This window comes from Phocoena sinus, chromosome 15 (assembly GCF_008692025.1).
Source record: "Phocoena sinus isolate mPhoSin1 chromosome 15, mPhoSin1.pri, whole genome shotgun sequence".
NCBI lineage: Eukaryota > Metazoa > Chordata > Mammalia > Artiodactyla > Phocoenidae > Phocoena > Phocoena sinus.
In genome coordinates this window covers 64,704,184-64,727,821 of record NC_045777.1, presented here as the reverse complement: position 1 = coordinate 64,727,821, position 23,638 = coordinate 64,704,184, and the positions used below count along the sequence as shown (strand labels likewise).

Below are 23,638 nucleotides of genomic sequence, written 5' to 3'. Positions count from 1 at the left end.
CCGGAGTGGGAGAGAAGGGCTGCCCTCCGAACGCCCTTCCCCCCAGCCTTGCCATCCCTTCCGACAAAAACATCAGTTCCCATGACATCATCTCCTGCCTTGAGGCCAACGTATCGGGGACAATGGCAGGATGTGGACTTCCAACTTAGAATTCTGACCTCAGCTGAGTTGGAAAGGGTTTGGCCTGGAGCTGGGACTTGCCTCTGATCAAGGCCTCAGTTTTCTCAGTGGCAAGCCTGGGCTACCCACTGAACCTCCTTCTTAGGCTCTTTGCGAACTGGGAGCAGTAGATGAGTTACTAGATGTAAAGTCGTTACATTCACAAGCCTCAGTGGTGAGAGTCTCTGGTATTGTTACTATCACCATCATCACCATCAATATGGGAAAGAATTTGACTTTTTGGTGGATAATCCCAAATCAGAAGAAGAGAAATCAGAATAGCTCAGAGTCTAGCAAGAGTTTCTAGGATGTGACTTCTTTTCGCCCCGAGATAGTTTCAGTGTTTACTTATTCTCCCTCTTTAAAAGTGTTAGCAGCTCATTTCATCTGAAAAGGATGGAGCTGCCTTTGATCTCTTCAATCAGCTCACAGCTTTGCCCTTCCCAAAGGCAAGAGCCACCCTTGGCTTCCTGCCACAAGGCGGTGGGGTCTAATCTGTCATCACTCCTCTGTTGGGCTGGGGCAACAACGGGCAGGGCTGCCAGGCCCTCTGAGGAAGGGCCATTCCAGGTTAACCTACAGTAGAGAGGAGAGAGGGACTTTTCCTTTGCGTCCTCTTTTCCCTGAGGCTGGTACCTCCCAAGGAGGAGGCAATAAAACGGGGGCATTTTGTGGTGTAACCCAAGGCTGGGAAGGAGACACTGAGGTCTAGGGGGGATGGGCTGGCAGCATGTGTAGCGAGGCTGCGCTCACCTCCGCACTGTGAAGCCTGAGTCCTGTGAACACCTGCAGCTGCGCCGGAGGACTCTTAGCCAGCTGTGGCAGGACACTCCACCCACATGCAGTACCAGCAGAAGTGCTGGAGAGTTAGAGCCCCTAGCAGCCCTCAACCTCCTGAGATCAGATGCTGGCTTTCTGATTCACAGGCTGTGTGATCTTCAGCAAGTTACTTAACTCCTCTGAGCCTCAGTCATCACTGTGGTGAACATTCCTTGTCTGAGTCTCCTTGGGCAGTGGGCAGGAGTTTCTCAGAGAGCACATTCCTGAGGTCCAGAGGTGCTGAGTCGTGGGGTGTGGGCCGCCTTGGCATTTTTAGTGAGGACACTGTGCGGTGATTAACAATTCACACTCCCATCAGTAGTGTGTGTGCTTCCCTCCCCCCACCCCCTGTGCTTCCGGAAATACGTTATAAATGGAATTACAACATTTGTGTTCTTCAGCTTGCTTTTTTTCCCACTTACCATGTGTATCGGAGATTTTTCCATATCAGGCCATGTAGATACGCCTCACTTTTTTTTTTTTTTTTTTTTTGTGGTACGCGGGCCTCTCACTGTTGTGGCCTCTCCCGTTACGGAGCACAGACTCCGGATGCGCAGGCTCAGCGGCCATGGCTCACGGGCCCAGCCGCTCTGCGGCATGTGGGATCTTCCTGGACCGGGGCACGAACCCTTGTCCCCTGCATTGGCAGGCGGACTCTCAACCACTGCGCCACCAGGGAAGCCCCGCCTCACTTTTTAAAAACCATTTTTACTGAATTATAACATAATTATGGAAAAGTGTACAACACGATGAATTTTCAGAGTGAAAAACACCTGAGTAATCAGTACTTCAATCTGGAAACAGACTGTTACTTTCATCCCAGAAGCCCCTTGCCTGTGCCTTCTTTCTCCCAACAAAATGGGTTTATAAATAATATGTACTCTTTTGTTTTTTTGGCCATGCCCCACGGCATGGGGGATCTTTGTTCCCCAACCAGGGATCGAACCCATGCCCCCTGCAATGGAAGCGCGGACTGCCAGGGGATTCCCAATATGTACTCTTTTTGTGTGTGTGTTTTTATGTTTGTGAGATTTATCCATGTTGTTGCATGAAGCAATATTTTGGCAATGTCTGGAGACAGTTTTGGTTGTCACAACTTTCGGGGCAGGGGTGCAACTGGCATTTATGGGTGGCACCCAGGGACGTCCATACATATCCTACAACTCACGAGACAGCCCCCCACTACATAGACCATCCGGCTGCAAGCGTCAACAGTGCTCACAGTGAGAAAGCCTGGTGTAGGCCAGGCTGAGGAATTTGGATTTTTTTCTGAGAGTGACAGAGGCTGAGGAAATCCTGGGTTACGTGTGAGTTCATCTTAACCAGACTAGTTCCCAAAGTTGCTGGGTCCTCATTCTTTTTTTTTTTTTTTTTTTTTTTTTTTTTATGCGTTACGCGGGCCTCTCACCGTTGTGGCCTCTCCCGTTGCGGAGGACAGGCTCCGGACGCGCAGGCTCAGCGGCCATGGCCCACGGGCCCAGCCGCTCCGCGGCATGTGGGATCCTCCCAGACCGGGGCACGAACCCGTGTCCCCTGCATCGGCAGGCGGACTCTCAACCACTGCGCCACCAGGGAAGCCCCTCATTCTTTATTAACGCTTGCGTCCTCTTCCATTCTGTGGGCATATCATCCTACCAGGTCCCATTGATTAATTTTATATTGTTTCCAGTCTTTTGGCCACTATACCAGCACCAGAATGAGAACCCTTGTAACTGTCAATTTGAGAGAATATCGTATTTGGATATAAACACACATACTCTCTCTCACACACACAGTTACTCTTTCTGGAGACTCTGTACAATGGGAATATAACCAAAATTTAATTTAAATGTAAATTTCCTTCCTCCAGCATGTTTAACATCAAACTGACTTACAGAAATAGCTCCTGTCATCTTGGCTTCTGCCACGGATTCACATCTTAGTGCAAGTGGACACACGATCTGGAAAGATAAACAGGAAACCCCTGAAGGCATGGGAAACGGTGCAGGCCTCTGCTCCTCGTAGAGCTGGGACCTGGAAAAGCTGAGTGCCAGCCCAGTGGACCCTGGGGACCCAGAACTGACCCTCCTCTCTGCCTGCAAGTAGGATTGGCCCACACTGGGAATCACTTACATATTTTTCCCCCTAAATATTTCATCTGAACTAATCCACTTTGAAAGTAATCTCTTACTTTGAAAGTAATCTCAGTGCCTTTTGTCTTTGTCTAAAATTCAAGTAACAGGTAATGTTTTGATTTCAAATGTACTGCTTTAGCCTATATATAGTTGACATATAACTACATAATATGTCTTGACTATTTTTACCTACTTTTCAAGAGGCTGGATTAATACTTTTTTTATGTTAACTCTAAATGTTACAGGACAATAAAGTCAATAGAACAGAAATTTAAAAATGCATATAGCATAAAGGAAGACTAAGCCTAGACTCTGTTCTACCTAGTTACTATGAATAAGAATGAAATTTAGCTGTGAGCTTTCTGGTAGCCAAAGCAAAAAGGGAAACACAACACATCACACCGTTTCTTGTTTTCTAATCAAAGGATAATGACACATCTTTAGCTGAGATAATTGTTTTTTGATCCTAAGCTCTGAAAGGGCAAAATGTACAAAATTTAAATTTATTCTTTCTGTTTGTGTTTCTATCTCTGCTCTTCTTCCTTGCCCCCATGCGGTGTAGATGCACTGTTGTTGCTGTCACAAAATGATAGCTGCCAGGTACTGGGGTAAGTGCTTTTCACTTGGGATACGGGCTGTTATTGTCCCCATTGTACAGCTAAGGGAACTGAGGCTCAAAGAGGCTAAAGAACAACCCCCACCTCACACTTGGCCAGTACTGGAGGTGACAGGCAGGCAGGGTAGTCCTCTGAGAAGGTAAATAACGTGTCCAAAGTCACACAGCTAGGAAGTGTCAGAGCTGGGATTCAAACAGAATTGAGATGCCTTAAATATCTTTAGCACCTGCTTAGTGCCAGGCACACCTTAGCGCATTTTGTGTAATTGTGAAAGGGTGTAGGTGGAAGTTGATTTGGGCTCAATTCTGTCTCTTAATAGCCACATGACTCTGGGCAATTATTTAATTCCATTTCTTCATCTAAAAAATGGGTAGATAATAGCTCCAGACTCAGAGGGTATTGTCGGGATTCAGTGAATTGATGCCTGGGGAGGGCTTAGTACCAAATCTGGCAAGGAGGGGGCCCATTATTGTCAGCTTTTGATACCAAGAATCCTTGATGATAAAGAAAATGTGGTATATACATATGATGGGATATTATTCAGCCTTAAAAAGAAGGAAATCCCGCCACTTGCAGCAACACGGATGGACCTGGAGGACGTTATGCTAAGTAATAAATCAGACCACAGAAAGTCAAATACAGCATGATCTCACTCATATGTGGACTCAGACATAACCAAATTCACAGAAGCAGAGAGTAGAATGGTGGTTGCCAGGGCCTGGGGGCTGGTGGTCCAAGGGTTTCAGTCATACAAAATAAAGCTCTGGAGATCTACTGTATAACATAGAGCTCATGACTAACAGTGCTATATTATATACTTCAAAATTCACTAAGAGGATAGATCTTATGTTAAGTGCTCTTACCACAAAAGAGAAAAAAAAACAAAGGGGGCAGGAGGAACTTTTGGAGGTGATGAATAAGTTTATGGCATCGACAGTCATGTTGGTTTCACGGGTATATACTTACCTCCAAACACATCAGGTTGTATGCATTAAACATCTACGGCTTTATATATGTATGTGTGTGTATAAAGGATCCTTGGTGAGGCAGGAATGGCCAGTTCTGCGCCTGAGATGGGGTCAACCTCTCTTCCCATTTTTATAAGCCTTTCTTCTCCCCAGCCTGCACCTTCCCAGCTCTCTGATTGCCCTGGGGATTGCGGGGAAACAAGCAGGACAGGGACTAGAGTTTAATAAACTCCCTTTGAAGTGGCCAGAAGGCCCCAGCTATGAGCTGTCTGCAGTAGTTTTCACTGCAAGCTTCACAGTAATACCTTCCGCTTTTATTTATATTACATTTCCCTGTTTACTAAGCCCTGTTGCTACACGCCCTCATCTGCCTGCCGATTGCCTCACTTCACTTCTCTGCCAGTTCTGTGAAGGGGCAGGATTCTCATCTCCATTTTATAGATGAAGCAGAGACGTTAAGTGACTTCTTCAAAGTCACTCAGCAGAGTAGATACAGAACCCAGCTCTTCTGGTTCCAAGATCAGGGTTTTCCTCTACCACTTCCTGCTGCAAGCCAGCAGTTAATAAAACCACTTCTGGAAATAGTTGAGAGCCAGAGCCAGAAAAAAGCACATTTTGAACTGGCCAAGAGGGATTTGAAAAACAACACGTGTCAAATCCTCAGCTTTTCTCCTGATGTGGCTGCTTGTTCCTTGTCCTTTGTTCCTCTTCATGTTTCTCTGGCTACCTTCACTTTCTCACCCAGAAGCAAAGCAGCAGACTGGTTCATCTGTTCATTCATTCATTCACTCACTGTTATGGACTGAACTGTGTTCCCCTCAAAATTCATTGTGTCGAAGTCCTAATGCCCAGTACATCAGAATGTGACTGTATTTGGAGATAGGACCTTTAAAGAGATAATTAATGTAAAATGAGGTCACATGGGTGGGCCCTAATCCAATATGACTGGTGTCCTTAGAGGGAGAGACTAGGACACAGACAACACGTAAATGGAGAGGCGATCATGTGAGGACACAGGGAGAAGGTGGCCATCTGCAAGCCAAGGAGAGAGGCCTTAGGAGAAACTGTGACACTGTGATCTGGGACTTCCAGAACTTTTCAGGAAAAAATGTTTGTTGTTTAAGACCGCCAGTCTGTGTTACTTTGTTATGGCAGCCCTGGCGGACTAATACACTCATGTATTCCTTCATCACACTTTCCTATGCATCTTGCCATTTGCAGGTATTTGCTTAACTGTCACCCAGTGAGGTTTCCTAACCACCCTCTTTAAAATCGCAACCCCACGTCCCCGTGCCTCATACCCTCTAGTTTCCTTTTCTGCTTCATTTTTCTCTGTAGCACTTATCACTATCTGGAAATCCATATATTGGCTTATTTCTGTGTTTATTGCCACCCACTCCCCACACCGGTATAGAAACACAGTGAGGGCAGGGATTTTGGGGGCTGTTTAGTTCACTGCTGCACCTGCGGTGCCTGATGCTCTGAAGATGCTCTGCAGAGCTCTGAAGATGCTCCATAAGTGGCACCCCCCGCCCTGGTTTGCCATCCATGGCTTGCAGAACTTTGAGTTGCTCTTTTAGAATTATGTGTGTTTGCCTTTAATTTTACCCTTTTAGATATCTTTACAAAGGTGAAGATCAGCATGGATGAGAAAAGCAGGAACATGAGAGCACTTTCTGGGGTGATGGAGATGTTCTGTATCTTGATAGGGGTTTGGATTGCGAAGCTGTGTGCCTTTGTCAAAACCCATTAAGTGGTATACTAAAGATCTGTGCGAACTACCATTTGGAATTTTACCTATACACAAATATTGAATTCTGGGGAATAATAATCTTGCTGGGAGCGCACTGCAGGTGTGAATATCTGAGCTTCAGTTAGAGTAGTAATATTATTTGCTGAGCAATTACTATGTGTCAGACACTGTAATGTTATGATTATGATCAAATCATGAGCTCCATGAGGACAGAGACAATCCTTTACTCATTTTTGGAACCACAACACTGTATATGGCATATAGTCTGCGCTCTGTAAACATTTACCAAATAAATGAGGTATATAACTGTTCTCCCCAGGCCCATCACCACCAGTTTAACTGGTTTAAATGTTTAGATTTTAGATTAGTCAGGTGAGGCTAAGTTATGTAGTGGTGATAAGTGAATCCCCGAATCTCAGTGGCTTAAGAAGACAAATGTTTATTTCCCGTTCCTGCTACACATCTGAATTAGGGTATAGGAAGCAGGGGTGGGACTCTGCCTCACTCAGTCACTCAGAGACTCAGGCTGACAGATATTCAGACACCTCCACCCCTGCACTCTTGGTCGCCAAGCCAGGGTAAGAGAGAATGGATGTTTGCACCCTGCTTCTTCATGACCCTGGTCACTTCTGCTAGAGCCCTTTGGTTAGAACTAGTTACGTGGCCTCACTTAGCTGCAGAGGGGCTGTGAAATGTAACCTTCTTTGACCGCCCCCCAAAAAGAGGGAACTAAAAGGTGACTTGGTGGACCCATGGCATTTTGTGCCATGTTTAATCACTTTCCTTGAAGTGGAGCGCACTTGTGATATGTGGCTAAACAGTTCCAAGGTGGAAAGAAATCGTCCGTTTCTTTTTATCTATTTATTTATTTTTGGCTGCGTTGGGTCTTCGTTGCTGCGCGCGGGCTTTCTTTAGTTGTGGCGAGTGGGGGCCACTCCTCGCCATGGCGCATGGGCCTCTCGCCATGGCGCACGGGCCTATCACCATGGTGGTCTCTCTCGTTGCGGAGCACGGGCTCCAGGCGCACAGGCTTCAGTAGCTGTGGCACGCAGGCTCAGCAGTTGTGGCACATGGGCTCAGTAGCTGTGGCATGTGGGCTCTAGAGCACAGGCTCAGTAGTTGTGACGCATGGGCTTAGTTGCTCCGCAGCATGTGGGATCCTCCCGGACCAGGGCTCAAACCTGTGTCCCCTGCATTGGCAGGTGGATTCTCAACCACTGCGCCACCAGGCAGGCCCAGAAATCATCCATTTCTCTCCACTTGCCTGAACTCCCAGCAGAGACTGGCACAAAAAAGGTGCATTGTCAGGGTTTGTGGAATGAATAAATACATGAATAAATCAAATGAATGATCATCTAACTTTTTGCTTGGCTTTGAAAAGCACACACTCTGAGTCATAGTTAATTCCCTCACTCCCAGGCTGAACCCTTTAAAAGATCCTAATTAGATTCTTAGAAGAAATAATATCCATCAGACAAACAAATGACAGGAGGTTGCCTGTGGAGCTAAACTCCAGGCTGAGAAAATGTAATAAGAGGGCCTATGCCTCTGGGGACTAGACAGATATGAGGGGGAAAGATCATGCCAATTCATAGCAGGCACCATGCCCAGGAAGAGTGTCCTTCAAGGATCAGCACCCTATTCGCTGCTAGTCTGACAAGGAAGAGGCATCACTTTTATGTGACCATAAGGACATCCTTGGTTTCTGAAAAAGTAAGCTCCAGAGAGTTCTGGGTTGTTGACAAGGGTGTTTTACAACCAAAAGTGCTGTATTATGGGCAATATGGGGAATGTCAGAACCATCTCTACGCTGCAATTTGGCAAAGCACCAGCAAGGCCTCCTGGGAAAGCATGACACCTACCTGTACTGGCCTATTTGTTATTCTCCTGTGTGAATACACATGGTTTGTCACAGTATCGTAAGGTCTCACAAGGGACCTCAGAATCACTCCAGAACAACCAGCTCAATTTGCAGATGAAGAAACTGGAGCCCAGACAGATTAAACTTAGCACCGTTTGATATCTGTGGCTGGGCAGGTTGTGCACTGCACAACTTAGAGGGTGCTGATAACACAGGTCCCATGTGAGTAGCGCCTCCTGGAGGTGTGAGGTTTGATCGTCCTACATCCTTCCATTGTGAAGAAAAAATGATCTGCTGCTTTGAGTGAAAAATGTGTACAAATTTCAAGTATCTTTGAACTGAGATGATTTAAAAATGATTAGATTTCCAAAATTTTGAAGAGTCGCATATTTTTGTTTTCTTTCTGAAAGTCAGTGTTTCATTGCAGCTAAGAGCTCAAACTCGGGAATCAAGGGAGAAGTGTAATTTGACCATTAATTAGCTGTGACCTTAGGCAAATCAATTTACCTCTCTCACATCAGGTTATTCATTTGTAATATGGACGATGTTACCTACAAGTTACCTATCCCCCCTATTTTTTTGCCTACTCTGAATTAGTTCCAGGTAGGAGTGGGCTCATCTTAGACTATGGATCACTAAGCCAGTCAGTTGGGAAATACTATTCCCTGCTGTCCCAGACGTCTTTGCAACCAGGGGTATCTATGTGATCCTGTTTTGGCCAAGGGGAGTGCTGCTTTCATTTCCAGGAGATTCGATGCCACTTGAGTTCTTTTGATTCTTTTACAGAGTTGATAAGTCTTGGAGACTGTGTCCAGCTGGGAAGAGAATCCATCTGCCAAGCTCTGAATCAGAAATCAGAAACCCAAGTTCTCACTCCAGCTGTGCCAGTGGTCCTGTTGTGTGAGCCACTTTTCCTTTGGGGATCTCGGTTTTCTCATGCAAAGTGAAGGGGGTTGGGTGGTGCCTGAGAGGTTATTGATTTATTTATGTCCACATAGAGGACTCTTCAGACATCATGCCTGACCCCACTGCCCATCACCCTTTTAGTTCCTCTATGAGGGGAAGGTGCTAGTCGGCTCCCTGAGAGTCCAGGACACTCCCTGGGCCATGGGTCACTAGTGGGAGGGGTCACTGTGTGGCAATGGCTGCAGCTCTGTTCAGCCCCTCCCCCACTCCATGAGGCTGGGCAGGCTCCAAGATTTATATTCATGGATGGGGGCGGGGGATTAAGAAGCCCATTTTATTCTAGAGCTTAAACTGAGTGCTCTAGAAAAGTGCTCCCTTTTTAAAGGGAGTTTTATTTTTTTCCTTTTTTAAGATGGTAGTATAGTTGATTTACAAGGTTGTGCTAGTTTCTGCTACACAGCAAAGTGACTCAGTTATACACTATATATATATACATTCTTTTTATATTCTTTTCCATTGTGGTTTATCCCAGGAGATTGGATGCAGTTCCCTGTGCTATAGAGTAGGACCTTGTTGTTCAGCCATTCTACATGTAATAGTTTGCATCTACCAACCCCAAACTCCCAGTCCATCCCTCTCCCTCCCCCTCTCCCCCTTGGCAACCACAAGTCTGTTCTCCATGTCTGTGAATCTGTTTCCCTTTTATAGATTGGTTCATTTGTGCCATATTTAAAGGAAATTTTACACTGGTGATTATTAGGTCTAGGTTCAACTATTAATAAAGTGTCTTGATTCCAATCTAACTACTGTCCCTTGCATGTGGCTCCCTAAGTAACATTGGGAATGAGGTGGAGTGAGGGGGTGGTATAAGGAGATTGACAGGGGCAAGATTCAGGCATTCCTGGATCCCTGATCTCAGTAGCATCTAAAAGATGAGCAAAATCTCAACCCAAGCTAATTCCTGCTGTAACCAGGCAGGGTCCTATGAGGCCTTCCCAGAATAGACCCCATCCATGTCTTCTGCCCGCCTTCTGTCTATAGAAAAACTTTAGTCAAAGAAAATATTTAATCAGAGAAGTGAGAAAATGCAGAAAGAAAGGAAAACAGTGAAGCAAGACAAAATAATAATACTTTAGCCATTAAACAAAGTCAAGGACGTTTAGCTCCTCCTCAAGCACTGTGGATAATATTCTGAGCCATGTCCTTTGAGCTGTTTTGCAAATACTGAAATCCCCACCAGGTGGAAGAAGTTAGCTGTACGCTGCCCACAAGCACGTGGACCCCACGTCAGTTAGAACTGGAAGGTTGATGATGCTGACTCCCGATTACCTCACCACCAACCAATCAGAAGAGTGTCCACAAACCGATCACGCCCTGCTCCTTGAGCACTGTAAGACTCCTCACTACCCCCTCCAGGAGGGGACACACAGTTTTAAGGGCATTAGCCCACTGTGGCCCCCTTTGTCTGGCAAAGCAATAAAGCTATTCTTTTCTGCTTCACCCAAAACTCTGTCTCCACATTTCTATTTGGCACTGGTGAACAGAGGCTGAGTTTTGGCAACACTGCTAAACTTTTTTTTTTTTTTTTTTGTGGTACGCGGGCCTCTCACTGTTGTGGCCTCTCCCATTGCAGAGCACAGGCTCCGGACGCGCAGGCTCAGCGGCCATGGCTCACGGGCCCAGCCGCTCCGCGGCACGTGGGATCCTCCCGGACCGGGGCACGAACCCGTGTCCCCTGCATCGGCAGGCGGACTCTCAACCACTGCGCCACCAGGGAAGCCCACTGCTAAACTTTTAAGAAATATTTCTGAAACACTCATCTTATGCCATGTCACAGCCAACTCTGATGTTTTAAGATCGTAAAATTCTACTATACTGATTGGGATCAACACTGAACCCCAAATAACTATTCTTCCAATGGTTTGTGGTTTCCACTCCTGAGACCCGAATACCATTGGTGGTTCCAAGGGGACAGTATTGTGTGTGTGTGTGTGTGTGTGTGTGTGTGTGTGTTGCGGGGGGGGGGGTAAGGGGAGGCTTTAGCCTTCCCCATCCCTCAGTTTCCGTCACGCCACCGCTCTTTAATATGGGCAGCTGACATTTTCTTAATCTGATGTGCTATTCAACATCCTCATTTTCAATCCTCCTTCCCAGCAGAGTCCCAATGCGTCTCCTAGTGTAAAAATTCTGGGGCTACCTCTGCTGAGTAGTCTCCAAAGATTTACCCTTCCTAAAATAGCAGAATGGGTTCCATTCAGAAAAATTACTTTCCTGAAGAGCAAACATCCGAACGGCACAGCTGAGTCTTGGGCCCTGGCTTTCAACAGCTTTGGGGGGTTAGCTCTGCAACCAGGGACTCCAGGGCATTGTCATGCCCTTTAAAGTGGAACAGGCTACTGTTGAGGACACAGGCAGATGTAGTAAATTGGCTCTGTGCAGTGGATTCTTGTTCTTTTCCCTAGGCAGGGTTTAAAGGAAAAAAAAAAGGAAGTAGGCTGCTTGATAAAAACTCCAATAGGCAGGATGAGAACTTGATTCAATACTGTTCCCAGCAGTTTACTGTGCGAAGCTCTGTAGTAGGTGTTCAGGAAACAGAGAAGTGAAAGAGGTGCAGTTTTGCCCTTGCGGGGCTGGTGGCCTAGGGATGAAACAGACATATAAACAGGTAACTAAAATACTGACTAGCCTCGGCCAGCACCTTTCATAATTTAATATTCACATGAACTACCTGGGATCTTCTAAAAATTCAGACTCTCAGAAGTAGATTTGGGGAAAAGCCCGAGATCTGCCTTTCTCACAAGATCCTAGGTGTTGCTGCTACTGGTCTAAGGACCACATTTTATTAGTGAGGGGCCAGGCATTGGAAGCATGGCCTCTAGAGCCTGACAACCCTGGGTTCAAATCCTGGTTCCTCCACTAACTAGCTGAGCGAGCTTGGAAGCTCCTTTAGCTCTCTGAGCCTCAGTTTCTTCCTCTGTATGAGGATAATAATTCCTACTCAGGGTGTAGTGTCAGCGTCAAATGGTATAGTTCAGGTTAAGTGCTCAGCCCAGTACCTGGCACACAGTAAGCACTCACTAAGTGGTAGCTGTTTGGGGGACAGGCTATTGAGAACAATTTAATTACTTTATTCTTGTGTGTGTGTTTCGTAGAATTTAAAAAAATATTTATTTGCTTATTTTGGCTGTGTCGGGTCTTAGTTGCGGCACACGGGCTCTTTGTCATGGTGTGCAGGCTTGGTAGGTGTGGTGCACCGGCTTAGTTGCCCCACGGCACATGGGATCTGAGTTCCCCGACCAGGGATCGAACCTGCGTCCCCTGTGTTGGAAGGTGGATTCTTAACCACTGGACCACCACGGAAGTCCCCTAGAATTTTTTATTTTTATTTTTTAGAAGTTATTTCATTGAAGTATAGCTGACTTACAATGTTGCATTAATTTCTGCTGTACAGTAAAGTGACTCAGTTATGCATATATATTCTTTTTCACATTCTTTTCCATTCTGGTTTATCACAGGAGATTGAGTATAAGTCCCTGTGCTTTACAATAGGTCCTTGTTGTTTATCCAGTCTATATATAAGAATTTGCAGCCGCTAATCCCAAATTTCCACTCCATCCCTCCACTCTCCCTCTCCCCCTTGGCAACCACAGTCCGTTCTCTATGTCTGTGAGTCTGTTTCTGTTTCATAAATAGGTCATATTTTAGATTCCACGTATAAGTGATATCACATCGTATTTGTCTTTCTCTGTCTTACTTCACTTAGTATGATAATCTCTAGGTCCATCCATGTTGCTACAAATGGCATTATTTCATTCCTTTTTATGGCTGAGTAGTATTCTACTGTATATATATGTACCACATCCTCTTTATGCATTCACCTATTGATGGACATTTAGGTTGTTTCCATGTCTTGGCTATTGTGAATAGTCCTGCTACGAGCATAGGGGTGCATGTATCTTTTTGAATTGTAGTTTTGTCTGGATATATGCCCAGGGGTGGGATTGCTGGATCATATGGCAACACTGTTTGTAGTTTTTTGAGGAACCTCCATACTGTTCTCCATAGTGGCTGCACCAGTTTACATTCCCATCAACAGTGTAGGAGGGTTCCTTTTCTCCACACTCTCTCCAGCATTCATTATTTGTAGACTTTTAATGGTGGCCGTTCTGACCAGTGTGAGGTGGTATCTCATTGTAGTTTTGATTTGCATTTCTCTAATAATTAGTGTTGTTGAGCAGCTTTTCATGTGCCTGTTGGCCATGTGTATGTCTTTAAGAACTGTTCTAGAATTCTGAAGTTAGTGCTATGGGCATTCAAGGAAGGCTTTACAGAGATGGCAACATTTGAGCTGTTGGGCAGAATGGGAAGAAGTATAGGGCAGGTGGGGAGCACGGGCAGATGTCTTACAAGCGGCAGAATGCTGGGCACAGTTGTTCTTGGGTCAAGATTCTGTGTGACATATGGTCGGTGGAGGCTCTGCTATTTCTGCTCCTTCTGCTTCTTTGTTTTTGTTTTTTTTTTTGCGGTACGCGGGCCTCTCACTGTTGTGGCCTCTCCCAGATGCGCAGGCTCAGCGGCCGTGGCTCACGGGCCCAGCCGCTCCGTGGCATGTGGGATCCTCCCGGACCGGGGCACGAACCCGTGTCCCCTGCATCGGCAGGCGGACTCTCAACCACTGAGCCACCAGGGAAGCCCTCCTTCTGCTTCTTACTCACTCCTGCTGTCATTGTTGCTCTGGAAGGGACATGTGTAGCGGTCTGCATGGAGCTGCTCTGTCCAAAACACTAGCTGTATGTGGCTAGTCAACATTTGCAATGTGCCATGCCACATGGTGAAATGACAATATTTTGGATATACTGGGTTAAAGGAGATATATAATAAAATATGTAACAATATATATTATTAAAATTAATGTCACTGGGTTTTTTTTTTTACCTTTTTAGAAAATGTGGCTAGTAGGAAATATAAAATTAAGTATGTGTCTCATGTTATATTTCTATTTATTTGGAGCCTCTATCTGGTTCTGACTGGTTGCCTTGTTGAGCCTGGGTCAGGGTCAGTGGGAAAGTCTGATCTGGCAGGCTAGGGTATCCTCCCAGTGGCTGGGGCAGCTAGGAAAACAGGCATGGAACAGAAATGAGGGCTGGGTTTGGGGAAGTAAGGAGATCAATCACTGTTCCACCAGAAGTTCACACATGTGCTGTGTATCAGTTAGCTATTGCTGCATAACAAACTACTCCCAAACTTAGTTGCATAAAACAATACCTGTTATTAATGCTTACACCTGTTATAATTGTTTGTGGGTCAGTTGGGAAGTTCTGTTGATCTACACTTGGCTGGGCTGATTTTGGTCTGGTCTCTATGGGTTTTGGATTTAGTTGGCCTGCAATGGGGCTTAGCAACCACTAAATTTTAAAAGCTACCCAGGAGATCCTAAAGCAACCAGGATGGAGAACTATTGATTTAGACCTTAAAGTAGGGGTTCTCAAACTTGAGCATGCATCAGCATCCCCCTGAGGGCTTATTCAAATATAGATTGCTGGGTCCCACTGTCAGAGTTTCTGATTCAGAAGGTTTGGATTGGGTCCTAATCACCTGCATTTTTTACAAGTTCCTAGCTGCTGCTGCTGCTGCTGCTGGTCTGGGACCACACTCTGGGAACTACTGAACAGGAAGGAAACAGCTATGAGGTAATGATGAAAGAAGATTCCTACCAGACATAATGGGGAAGTAGGATCGGCTGGGAGGAGGAGGGGAGAGGAAGTGAGGTAAGAGATTAGGTTTAAGAGTCCTCACTGCTTACTTCCTGGAGGAAGTAGCAAAGGCCAGTGAGTTGTAGAAATCTCCAGAAAGGTTTTGGGGGATCTGAGAGAATCCAGCTTTCCGTGACACAGCCTAGAGAGACTGTAGGTCTCTAAGAGAAACCTGCTTTGGCATGGCATCGAATTCAAGGTGGCTCAGGAATGGTAGATTGACAAAGATTGAGGAAAACCTGGGGTGAGGGTGGACTTGAGGGTGACCGCCCAGAGTCTCAACTGCTGCACAACCTCCCTGCCACCCAAGGGTTTACATCACCCTCCCCCCTGCCTTGGGGCTACAAAGGTCATTGTGGACCTTTAGAAGCTGGGGTTGGAAAGAAACAATCACAGGGACACGAGGATGCAAGCAGGAGCAGGACCCACCATCATGGGTAACGGATTCCAGCATGAAATCTAGGAAACAACACAATCCAGACCAGCGTGGATCTGCTATTCCTCAGCGGGAAGCAGCAAGAACAGAAGCTGACAGGGAAAGCAGGGCCAGCACTAGGGTCAGGCAAGGGAGGCACTTTAGAACCCCAAATTTAAGGGTAGTTCAAGTGCAGGGTCAGTGCTCACCGTAGCCCCAGTCCCCACACAAAGACATGTGGGATGAGACCCCCCCCTAAACTGAGGTCCTACAGACCCAACAGTCTTCCCAGAATGCCGTTGGGATTCTTACATGTTCCATGCATCCATCTTGGGAGGGGGTCAGGATACGGCACAGACCTTAAGCTGAGGGAGAGTTCTGATCCCTCTGTTTCCTGGGAAAAGTCTGTTTTAAGTGAGAGGAGACTGGATTATCTTTAACAGGTAAGTTTCCTGAAACAGGAAGAGAATTTCAGACCCAGATGAGAAGAATGTTGGGAAACAAGAAACTTGCCGGGTTCGCACAACTGAACAATAATCTGTAAGTATCAAATTTGTTACGAGGTATTTCACAGTTGACATAAATTGCATCAAAGGTTTTGACAAACAGAGCTGCCATATGATCCAGCAATCCCACTCCTGGGCATATATCCAGACAAAACTGTAATTCAAAAAGATACATGCACCCCAATGCTCATAGCAGCACTATTTACAATAGCCAAGACATGGAAACAACCTAAGTGTCCATCAATAGATGAACGGTTAAAGAAGATGTGGTACGTATATACAATGGAATACTACTCAGCCATAAAAAAGAATAAAATAATGTCATTTGCGGCAACATGGATGGACCTAGAGATTATCATACTAAGTGAAGTAAGTCAGAAAGAGAAAGACAAATACCATATGATATCACTTATATGTGGAATCTAAAATATGACACAAATGAACTTATCTACGGAACAGAAACAGACTCACAGACATAGAGAATGGACTTGTGGTTGCCAAGGGGAAGGTGGGTAGTGGAGGGATGGATTGGGAGTTTGGGGTTAGCAGATGCAAACTATTATATATAGAATGGATGAACAACAAGGTCCTACTGCATAGCACAGGGAACTATATTCAATATCCTGTGATAAACCATAATGGAAAAGAATATGAAATAGAATGTATGTATGTATAACTGAGTCACTTTGCTGTACAGCAGAAATTAATGCAACATTGTAAGTCAACTATACTTCAATAAAAATTTTTTTTTAATTAAAAAAAAGCCTTTTTGGCCACCTAGAGGGGCGGGAGGGAGATGCAAGAGGGAGGAGATATGGGAATATATGTATGTGTATAGCTGATGCATTTTGTTATAAATCAGAAACTAACACGCCATTGTAAAGCAATTATACTCCAATAAAGATGTAAAAAAAGAGAGAGAGAGAGAGATAAGAAGAAGGCAGAATCAAAAGAAAAAAAAAACTTTTGACAAATGAAGATTTGTCTGAGGCAAAAAGAGTTTGATCCTTAGAAGACTTTGGTGAGGGGTTTGCTAGGAGGCTCAGACATGCCTAGTGAGAATCTGGGTAATATTTGAGCCAGATGGGGTGATGGGTAGGTAGGTGTGCCTCTGTCTGAGAAACTGGCTGAACCGACAGTGTGAGAGCAGGTCTGGGATCAAGCAGACCAGGCCCCTTAGGAATTACTTGGTTACTCACTGGGCCAGCAGCATTTTTTTGGAAATGGCGGGGGCCCAAGGGGCAGGGACAGTCTCTGGGTCGCGCCAGATCCAGGGAAAGGCCTGGGGTTACCAACTGAACATACCCCTATACCCCATAGGCCTGTAAGCACTTTTCTTGCCCAGCTCCAAGACTGAAGAAAGAGCCCAGAGTCAGTGACAGAGACATCAATAGTTTAATGGATGGGGGATCATACATGTCTGAAGCAAGGTCCTGGAGTCACACCCCACTGTGCGCAGTGCACGGCGGGCAGGACATGGCAGGAAGCTTCGCTATGGGGGCAGCATGGGGGGTGGTTTACCAGTTATAGAGGGACTTGACCTCAGGTTGGCTCATCAGTTGCCAGGGAAACCAACAGAGGGGCGCACCTCTTCGATAAACTATCATAGTGGAGACAGTTCTCATCGGAAGAGTAGAACAGTCACAAGCTGGGGTCAGGGCAAGTATGGAGGCATTTGCTGGTTAGGCCCCGTGGTTAAGAGGGAAGGTTAGTCATGTGAGTAGGCGTAGGTGAAGCAGGGACTGGCCGAGCAGGGGATGTACAGAGAGCAAGAGAACGGCCATCTTGGGTGGCCTGATCATATAGCCCCATACAAGGGGTACAAGCTTGTGTGTCAGACACCATCCACTCTGAGACTGTGATGGGGCATCTGATCTCATCAGGAAGGTCTGTGGTTTGGGCAGTCAGGAAGGCAAAATGTGGTTCCCACACAGTGAAGTCAGCCCAGCCACAGAGATGAGCCACTGTTAACTGACAGTCAGGAGACCCTTCTCCCTTCCCAATGCCTGACCTCACTGTTAACTGAGCTCTCGCCAGTACGATCCCTCACCTTCTCCAGCTTCGCATGCACTGTGTGTCTTCCCTCTAAAGATGGCATGAAGTCAGGTTAGGGAAGGCCTTGAATGCCAGGTCAAGGGGCTGGTATTTGTCCTGTAGGCAATGGGGGCCGTGGGAGGCCTTTGGGCTGAGAGATGGCCCACCTTGAATCTCCCATTCCTCACACTCTGGCTGGCTCATAGAAATTTATGCTCAATACACTTGGCGGGATAAATGATTCAAACAGTGTTTTAGGAAAGACTGGGCAAGTTTCCACTATTTTAGTACAGCCTCTTCTCCAACTCTCTAAAGCAATCTCCAACCCATCCTTTCTCTGCAGGGTGGTTTACACTTATTCATTTCTACTAATTGCCCATTTGCTTTATTCAGGAAGACTATCGCTCAAGCTTCAGAGATTTTAACTCTGAACCTAGAAACATGGATAGTCTAGTAGGGTTTGACATTGGTTCTCACCAAAATCACTTTGGTTGACCTATCTTTGATTTTCTTTTCCATGGTAACCTTCAAAGTTGATCAGTTTTAATGGAATTTGAGCACTGCAAAAGGCATCAACATGCATCTTAAGATAATAATGGCTTCATTTGCCCTGTGTCCAGTCTCCGGGACTCTGTGGGGTTAGAAAGGGAATGATAAAACATTGTTTGGTGTCGCAGGAACTCTGCTCCCTGTCAGACCTGGACTCAGATCCCAGCTCTGCCACTGATTGGCTGTCTGACCTGGGATGATTTGCTGAATACCTCTTAGCCTGTTTTTTTCTTGAAAAGTGGATACTGCCTTTGTGCCTGGCTTACAGAGTTGTTGTGAGGATGGAATGGAATCCATGTATGTGGAGTGTGCAGGGCTGTACTTGGTCACAGGGTAAGGGCTCAATAAATGGAAATAGTTATTATTAAACATCACCAAGTGGTGACAGCCCTGAGGACTGGGATTCCGTTCAGGAAGCTACTCATCTTCAACCCGAGGCCCACGAAAAATGCTGGGGCCGTTTCTAGGCAAGGATGAGGAGAAATACCGTAAGACATACTTTAAGGTACTTAAAATGCAAAACTCTTTCTCCTGGCAGAGCTCTTTAGCCTCAGAGATATTTGGATTTAAACTTGCAGGAGAGGTGTTTTTTTTATTTTGTTTTTGTTTGGTTGTTTAGTTTTCAATACTAGATGAAAGTGGAGCCAGAGGTGAAGCAAGAGGGGGGCACAAGTGACTAGGTGGAGAGAGAGGTACAGGAGTCTTCTTTTTTTTTTTGTGGTACACAGACCTCTCACTGTTGTGGCCTCTCCCGTTGCGGAGCACAGGCTCCGGACGTGCAGGCTCAGCGGCCATGGCTCACGGGCCCAGCCGCTCCGCGGCGTGTGGGATCTTCCCGGACCGGGGCACGAACCCGCGTTACCTGCATTGGCAGGCGGACTCTCAACCACTGTGCCACCACGGAAGCCCAGGAGTCTTCTAAGTAGGACAAGGAAGAAGACATTTATGTCATAGGGACAGGGCCAGCTTTAGTGGCAGTGGCACAGATCCCATGCTCAGAAAGACCCTGTGCTTGCTTTTGATCAAAGGGCCCCTCATTTTCATTTTGCACTGAGCCCTGAAAATTATGTGTAGCCACTCCTGCGTAACTGTAAAGGTCAGGGGTGGAAAGGACCCAGTGGACAATGAACTGCCTGCTGTTGACCTTAAAAACTGTCAACAGCTTTAAAACTGACCTTAAATTATTAAAACAGCTAGTTATTTTACCAGCAAATGAGTTTATCTGGGAACAGCAAAGTACTGTGATTGGGGACATGCTACCTATGATAAACCATAAGCATTGTCCAGAAAACAAAGGAAGGGAGCTTGCTTTTATAGGGCAAAGGAAGGAGTTGGGAGGGGCTGTTTTAAATGACAGTTCACTGGGGGAAAGGAGGAACTCAGGGTGGTGATGACGTCTCATTAGCTTAGCAGTGACATTTCTCATTGGCTGGGCTGTTGCTGTGCTAGGAGAAATTCCGCCTTGGCATTTCCTGTTCAGGAGTGCAAGGTACCTTCTTCCCTCCCGGAGGCGATTGACATGGAGTAGCGGGGCATGAGAGCTCCCCCTTCTGGCTTCTCGATTTTATTTATTTATTTATTTATTTTTTATTATTATTTTTTAAACATCTTTATTGGGGTACAATTGCTTTACAACGGTGTGTTAGTTTCTGCTTTATAACAGAGTGAATCAGTTATACATATACATATGTTCCCATATCTCTTCCCTCTTGCCTCTCCCTCCCTCCCACCCTCCCTATCCCACCCCTCCAGGCGGTCACAAAGCACCAAGCCGATATCCCTGTGCCATGTGGCTAAGTGCCCATCATCGGATGAATGGATAAAGAAGATGTCGATTTTATTTTAAATGAGGTTGCTGTTTTCACACTGCCCGTGTGAATCATCCAATGACCATCACCTTTGGACCACAGGCTATCCCAGAATCCTCAACACTTTTAAGTCCCCTTGAGTGGAGAGCGAGGACCTGTATGTGTATGGGGCTGGCCCTAAGAAAGGAAAATCGTGCTGCCCTTGATCAAGGTGGATCTGAATATAACCAGGAAGGCATTTCCCTATGAGCAGCTGTTAGACCTGTGCTCTCTGAAGCCCATACTAGCTGCCCTTGCCCATAGGATATCTTGCCCTGTTGTGATTTTTCCACATGTGGGAGTAATATAACGGCTGTCTGGTGCTGCTGCCTCCTCACCATCCTTACTTCCTTTGTGGGAACTTCCCTTCTCTTTTCCGTGTGTTTCCAGTGGGCTGCCATTCATGGTGTGCCGTCCCTAGTGCTTACATGGGCACCTGACCGAGGCAGTGCCAAACCGAGTGCTACATCCCCCCTTGTATCTGCGCTCGCTCCAGGGGCTGCCGAAGTTGAAGCTGCCTCTGTCCTCTGATTGCATTGAGATGGAAACTGCAGGTCACCAAGAGACAGACTAATCAGAGTATTTCATTCCTTCTCCAACTCCTGTAATCACAATGCAAGATTTTACTCGTACTCTTCCGGTTCCTACATGAATGTGGATTCTTCAGTTGCTCTGATGGGCGCAGACCCCTGGAGCTGGTGCAGTTCACCCAGTGACAGAGTCAGATGACAAAGGGTCTGCATACATGAGCAGAAAACCACTTCAAAAGGTCAGAATCTTATGACCTTTTTATTGCCATAGGGCAGAAACAAGGCCTGCTTGTTTATTTATTAATTTACTGTGTTCATGTATATTATTTGGGACACCCATGGGGGCTTTTCATTGATCTTTCATAGAAACAGACATCTAAAAAGTGAGGAAGCGTAAGCCTCAAAGAGCATTTGAGAGGAGGTGCTTTAGACATAGAACCAAAAAAGGTTTTTAGCCAGGGCTGTTCATTTTATCTTCTTTTTAAAAATAGCTTTGTTAATGTACAATTTACATGCCATAAAATTCACCCATTTTTAAGTATAAATTCAATGATTTCTAGTAATTCTCAAAGTCATGCAACTATTACCACAATATGGTTTCAGAACATTTCCATCACCACTCCCCATTCCCCACTGCGGCTGCATTTGTTCCCCATTCCCACTACTAGCCCCAGACAACCACTAACTCCCTCCTATCTCTACAGGTTTGCCCTTTCTGGACCTTTCATATAAATGGAGTCATATAATACATGGGTTTTTTTGTCTGGCTTCTTTCACCTAGTAGGATGCTTTTGAGGTGATCCATGTTGTAGTTTGCTCTTTTTTAAATGACTTTTTAAATTTATTTATTTGTTTGTTTGGCTGTGCCGGGTCTTAGTTGCAGTGTGCGGGATATTCATTGCCCCGTGCAGGATCTTTTAGTTGCAGCATGCGGGATCTAGTTACCAGACCAGGGATCAAATCCAGGCCCCCTGCATTGGGAGCACGAAGTCTTGACCACTAGACCACCAGGGAAGTCCCTTGCTTTTTTTTTTTTTTTTTTAATTGCTGTAAAGTTAGGCATTACATGGCTAACCCTCAGTTTGCTTATCCATTCACCCACTGATGGACATTTGGGTTGTTTCCACTTTGGGGCAATCATGAATAGTGATGCCCTGAATGTTCACACACAAGTATTCATGCAGGGCAAGGGCTCTGTAGACGATGCTGAATTCTCCTTCCTCACCTCAGAGAGGCAAGCTCTTTCTTGGAAGAAAAATGTACCCAGGCCTCCAGGTGAACCTTGCCTGACAATGATGGATAGAGTGTTAAGACTTATCCACTACTCCTGAGAAGGCAGATTGATACACGTATGTCAGAAGGTCTCATAAGGGATTTTCCCATGTTTCCCTTAATAAGGTGGGACAAGAGCCAGGTGGGACCAATTAGTCCTTTCCTGGATTGATACACAGTAGTCCCCCTTGTTAGTGGGGCATATGTTCCAAGACCCCAGGTGGATGCCTGAAACCACAGACAGTACCAAACCCTCTATACACTATGTTTTTCCTACACATACATATGATAAAGTTTAATTTATAAATTAGGCAGAGTAAGAGATTAATAACAATAAAACAGAACAATTTTAACAACATACTGTAACAAGAGTCATATGAATGTGGTCTCTCTCTCAAAATATCTTATTGTACAAATTTAATGCCTTTTCCACCTTTAAGCACTTATACACTGTGGCTGTAACTTTTTCAGTTTGAGGTGCGACAGCAAAACTAGTGCAGATTTCTTTTTACTTCTTCACAATTTTGTGGATAGAAGATTCATTCTTACTGTAGATCTTAGCAAACTAGGCCTACAATTTTTTTCTTCCCTTGTTAAGTCAAGGACTTTCACCTTTCCACTTAAAAGAAGCACTTTACAGCTGTTCTTTGGCACATCTGAATTGCCAGCAACACGAATTGCGCCTTGAGGGTCATTATTAAGTAAAATAAGGGTTACTGGAACACAAGCACTGAGATAACCCAACAGTCCATCTGATAACCGAGCTGCTACTAAGTGACTAATGGGTGGGACATGGACAAAGGGATGATTCTCAGCCTAGAGGACAGAATCGGATGGCGCGAGATTTTATCACACTTCTCAGCATAGCATGCAATATAAAACATGAATTGTTTATTTCTGGAATTTTTCATGTAATAGTTTTGAACCACAGTTGACCCCCTGGTAACTGAAACCACAGACAAGAGAGGACTACTGTATAAAAATGTCTGGAAAAACCTCTTTTCTCACTGGGGTTGCTATAGTGAAAATCTAAGGTTGGTGCTCATTACTGCTACTTGTTCACTGTATGGAGGGAGACTGTCGGCAGAATTCATTCATTCAACAAAATTACTGAGTGCTTTCTACGTGCTCGGCACTACTCTAGGTACTAGGGATACAGGTATGGGAGAAAAAGACAAACAAGAAAACAAACCCTGAGATCAGAATGCTTACTTCTAGTTGGAGAGACAGGCCATAAAAATACGAAAAATATATGTCACAAGGTGATATGTATTATGGGGAAAAATTAAGCAGAGAAAAGGAATAGGGTGTTCTTGGCAGAATGGAAAGGTTGCTATTTTAAAGAGGAAAGTCAGAAAGATCAGATTTAAAAGGTGACATTTGAGCCAAACCTGAAGCGGGTTGTAGTATCTAATGCTGTCTACCAAATTACCACAGCTTTAGCTGCTTTAAAACAACACTTATGGGACTTCCCTGGTGGTCCACTGAAGAATCCATCTTGCAATGCAGGGGATGCGGGTTCGATCCCTGGTCAG

General features: G+C 45.4%; 1 long non-coding RNA gene across 3 annotated transcripts; it reads left to right on the top strand.

Annotated features, from left to right (window-relative positions):
- The first annotated feature begins 2,855 nt into the window (after positions 1-2,855).
- LOC116739500 lies at positions 2,856-16,088 on the top strand. Of its 3 annotated transcripts, XR_004345606.1 has the most exons (5): positions 2,856-3,059; positions 3,655-3,700; positions 9,078-9,191; positions 14,809-14,887; positions 15,809-16,088. It is a non-coding gene; the product is annotated as an uncharacterized LOC116739500 (long non-coding RNA). The 3 variants fall into 3 exon arrangements; XR_004345604.1 differs by having other exon boundaries at positions 14,809-16,088; XR_004345605.1 differs by lacking the exons at positions 14,809-14,887; positions 15,809-16,088 and adding an exon at positions 10,438-10,846.
- The last annotated feature ends 7,550 nt before the right edge of the window (positions 16,089-23,638 follow it).